The sequence below is a fragment of the Lactuca sativa genome, chromosome 3, assembly GCF_002870075.4.
Source record: "Lactuca sativa cultivar Salinas chromosome 3, Lsat_Salinas_v11, whole genome shotgun sequence".
Taxonomy (NCBI): Eukaryota; Viridiplantae; Streptophyta; class Magnoliopsida; order Asterales; family Asteraceae; genus Lactuca; species Lactuca sativa.
In genome coordinates, this window is record NC_056625.2 from 129,427,897 (window position 1) to 129,433,156 (window position 5,260).

The following is a 5,260-nucleotide window of genomic DNA, read 5'->3' on the forward strand; positions in this document are numbered from 1 at the left end:
AATAAAAATGGTTAATATTACATTTTAAGTTTTAACAAGTTGACCATTTTGACAAATTTCTAAGTGAAAATGGTTATAAAATGACCATTTTATAACATGTTAAAATATATGACATAACACAAATTGTGACTATATACTTAAATATATCACTGTTACTTATACTACTTTCTTCATTTTGCAAAGGTTTGGTTTCACCCCCGCTATTATTAACACGGTAAGAGTTTCTTCATTTTGTGTTTGTTTGTTCAGATATAGAGTTTTAAGTTACAGGTCGACACTACAACATTTCTAACCTATGGGGACGACAAAAATCGTCTCTACAGACCGGAAAGTCGTCGCTATAGACCTCAGTGACGACTTGTCGTCGCCATAGAGTTTGTTGCTATAGATTCGTCGCTTTAGGTTGTTATGTCGTCGCCATAGTGTTCGTCGCTGTAGCCCCCCTTATAGCGACGACAGATCGTTCCTATATAGCAACCAATAGACACGATAAATAGTCGCCATAGTGGCCCATATTGCCACGACATATTGTCGCCATAGCCTCATCTATAGCGACGACATCTTGTTGCTGTAAGTACACCTATAGCGACGATAAGTCGCCTCTATAGCTGTTCCATAGGTTTTACACATTTTTTACCTCCTTGGTTATATTTCCAAATTTCTATATAATAAAATTTTCATATAAAATAAAACCAAAAACAGTTAATTTAAATCTAAATCATTCCAAAATATGATACCATCCAAACTTTTAAAATATCTTACATGCTTGGTTTACCAAAACTGAAGAGCTAAATATGATTTTTTTTAGATGTTTCATACAAACCAAACTAAAACAATCAACCTAATTATCAGGTCCACTAGAACTACTTTCCCATTCTTCATTTTGAACCTTCTTCCATTTCATCATCTTCATTTTCATATCCTTGACTTTCTTCATCTTCTTCATTGACATCATGACCGTAGGGAACTTGTAGTCGGGAAGGATCAAAAGTAAATTGAAATTGTGGTGGTTGGGCGTTTGGATTTTGAGATAAGAACATTTGATGCATCTGTTCAGTAAATTGTTGACTCATTTGTTGAGTCAACTCTTGAGCAAATGCATTGAAGTTTTGGGCATTGGTTGATGTACTTGGCCCATAATATGGTGCTACATTCTTCACTTTTCTTCCAACACCTCTTGTATGACCGCTTCTTTCTCCAAGTGCACACTTGAGGCATTCTGTCTGATCAACCAATGAATCATCACCATTACTTTTTTTTACAAGTCTTTAAAAAAGAAAAAATCTCTATATGACTGTTTTGCCCCTGGTAAGGGATATACTGAAATGTTTGGGCCTTAAAGTAATCTTTGAATTGGTTGCTAAGCAAAAATAAATCAAACTAAAAGAAACAAATAAACTAATTTTTTTTCCTTACAGGGGTATACCGAAATGTTTAATTTCCCTGCAGGGGTATACCGAAATGTTTAATGTTTAATTATAAAACATATATTTGTGTCATACAAAGCATAATTAGTTAAAATAAAACTTTAATTTTGAACAGGAGAAATTTGGGAAGGGGCATTTTTGTCATTTTATTATCAAACAAAGTTATTTGTTTAAAGGTGTGTCTTAGTGAATAACTGAACTCAAGTGTGGTGTGAAATGTTGAAGATCTTTGTGTTAATTTTTGGACATCCAACACACATTATCTTTTACTTGTATGTGATTGTTGTTTATAGCCACCAAATGTGAAATATTCATATTAAACAAAGATGGATAATGTTCCTGATGGATGTGTTTTTTTGAGGTTGAATTTGTTAATACAACTTAAGTTCGATATAATATTGACATAAAAACAACCATTAGGCTGAATTTGGACCAGACTCAGATTGGTAAGCAATATATAAAAGCTGAGTATCAAGTCTATCAAGTCAGAAACATGTGGCCATTAACAAAGCTTCCTTCTCATGATCTGTGCTAATCTGTGAAGTATATTAAAAGGGAAACTTATTGTTACTATCTCTTTTCATTATTTCAACAAAACAGAAAAATAGGTGGGCTGTTATCACGATCCAAACAAACTAAATTAAACAATATAATACTAGCATTATACAAAAGATTTGGGAACAAACAAAGGGGTAGGGCACTAGGGCTGCTACGTCCTTGCCAACAGACTTAGAACTTAGAATAATAGAAATAATATTACTAGCAATTTACATCCTTTTGTCCAACTCCCCCAGAAAACATATACACGAATAATTGTTGGAAATAACCCAAACAACAAATACATGAATAACGAGAAAAGGAGATGTTCTTGTATTCTAAAACATACACCGTTCATACCTGTTGGGAGGAAGTAGAAAACCGATTTCAGAAAGAAGGGAGACTGCCGGAATGAGAGGGAGACCGCCGGAATGAGACCACCTGCAATTTAGAAGAAAACAGAATAAATCCTGAGCTGGAGGGAAAATATCATAGTGAAAGGCTAAAGGAGTTGACGAGGGAAATGGTGGTCAATTGACGATCGAATCTTCCCTATCGGCTTACAGGAAACGACGATTTCGCCTCAGCTCACAAACAGGTGCTGTGGGTGCGAGACTGCGGGTGACTGATTGGGAAAAGGGATTTCAATCCAGCGAAACCCTATAGGGACGATAAGTCCTTCGTATACCTGCCCATTAAAACGGGGTCGTTCCAGTTTTCCTTATATATACACATTAATATATATATATATATATATATATATATATATATATATATATATATATATATATATATATATAAATTAATTTAAGTTTGGGACGATACGTCGTCCCTACATCTTTTTCAGATACCCGCCATTCATTTTTCTTCCCGCTCAGTTTTACAGAAACGATTTATCGTCCCTATAGGTTTGGAAGTCAAACTAAATTAGTCAACTATATAGTGACGACTTGCCGTCCCTATATAATCCTCTATGGCAACGACATTTGTTGTCCCTATAGCTTTTGTCGCTGTAGACTCATATTGTTGTAGTGCGATGTACAAAACATTCTTGAGTGATCACATAGATTGTTTTAATAGGTAAATAAATAAAAATCTTATTTCGTATCTTCAATTGTCTATTGTCTACATAGAGCCTAAAAGTAGTTCAAAGGTAACTTTATGAAACGGATAGAGGGCATCGACTATAAGGGGCATATGGTTTCTAGCTAAGGGCAGGTAACAGTTCACATATAGTTTAGTAAATAACGTAATTATATATTAAGTGTAGTGGTGAATTTTAAGTTGTGTGTTATGTGTTGTATGTATGTGTATGATATATGTGTTGGAAATATGGTTTAGTGGCACTTGGAAATGTGAGAATCATGACAATCACTTTCTAATCGAAGTATTTGGATGGTACTCCCAAATCCTCAATTGGATAAGACTCAGATTATATCAGAGAGAAAGAAAGAGAATGAGAGGATATGATTTCGTGAGTACCAGAAATGAGACCAAAACTGAATTTAGATCTTTGTCTGAAAACTGTCATATGACAGTTGACAGTTTAAAACTGTCACAAAACCACCAAAACGGTCATAAAACGGGTCAACTGAATAAAAGTCAAAATTGGGTCAATTATTTAAAAAAAACGGTTTTCTAATGCATTTTCTATATAACTCGATCCCAGCCAGGGGCTCTACCCCTTAGACCCCGCCAGGGGCTGCCGCCCCTTGGACCCCGCTCCCAAGGGCGCTACCCCCGGACCCCCATTCATTCAAGGACTTAGCCCTTAAATAACAGTGTATTTTGATACTTGATCAAACTTAAACAAGTGTGTACTCCACACATTCCTTACTTGTTTAATATTTATTAATATCACTTTTGGTTAACAGAGTAATCACATTACACTTAAATAACATTGATAATAACAAATCACCAACGATATGTACGCTTATGTGTGTGTTTATGTTTTACTGTGTGTAAGTGTGTAACAGAATTTGTTATCAAATGTAATTAAGCTGTGAAAATGTTGACATTAACCGAGAAATATAAATATATTGCTCTTTTGATTTTTGGAAATGTACTCAATTATAAAATATTTTTAAGTATATTAATAGGAAGAGATAGAAATGGAATGTTATTATAAACAATGAAAAATATGTTTTTATTTCTTGCATTTAACACAATGCGACATCATTACTGTTTTTTATGCTACTTAATTTTATTATCCGTATAGCACACAAATTGTAACCTATATATATATATATATATATATATATATATATATATATATATATATATATATATATATATATATATATATATATATATATATATATATATATATATATATATATATATATAGATGTTTGAAAAGTAATCAATGGTTGATAAATAATCATTAATAACATAAAAATAGTTGATATTATATAGTTGCAAAAATAATAATAAGCTATATAAGATAATAAATTACAAACAAGTTTCCAATAAAAAGGCTTGAACAAGTTAAGCCATTTGAGCAAAAGAAAAGAAAAACATATAAGTTGGTGATTGATCTTTGTAATTTGTATTTTTGTAATTATGTATATATATCCGGCCTATCCGTAAGTAGAAAATTGGGGCACTTCGTTTTACTTATGATGAAAATTATATCTTTTCAGGTAAAACATATTTTTCTCATATTTAAAATAAAAAATTTAAGAAAAATTGCAATAAAAGTTATAATGATTATTTACGATACAATAATACCTGATGCCAGCCAAATCAAGGTCCCATGAATCACATGTTATGTTGATGGCTTCCTACCCCGTCTTTCAAATCTACCAATCTATTTTAAAAACGATTTTATATTTGGATTTTCTAACAATTATTGCTGTTATTTTCTAAAAAAGATTATTAGTATTATTATTAAATTTCACAGCTGTTATTGTATTTAAGACTAAATTGACTAATTAAAACTAATGTGACAAAAGAAATCATTAATAATTTTAACTTTTAATTTGATCCATCTGATATCTACAGTATGTAGGAAATTTTTGGGACCTAACATGGAAAATAACTTTCTTTTTTAATATTATCTTCCTTTCACAATATTTTTGTCAATTATTATAAGTAGGCCATGATTGTTTTAACAAATAAGCATAATTATTGTAAATAGGTAATGTGTATCTTTCCAAATGTATAAAAAGAATTCACTGAAATGACCACTTTTATTTATTATATTTAACATATTATCATATTTTTTTTAGAAATAAAATGACCATACTGTTCAAATTTTGTTTAAGTATCGAAGTAAATTATTAGTTGCGAAATTA

At 31.6% G+C, this 5,260-nt stretch overlaps 1 long non-coding RNA gene across 1 annotated transcript; it reads right to left on the minus strand.

Moving 5' to 3' along the window:
• Positions 1–706: 706 nt before the first annotated feature.
• On the minus strand, positions 707–2,679 carry LOC111912960 (uncharacterized). The gene is made up of 3 exons (XR_002857389.2): positions 2,529–2,679; positions 2,325–2,405; positions 707–1,223 (listed from the first exon to the last, which is right to left on the minus strand). It is a non-coding gene; the product is annotated as an uncharacterized LOC111912960 (long non-coding RNA).
• Positions 2,680–5,260: the final 2,581 nt, after the last annotated feature.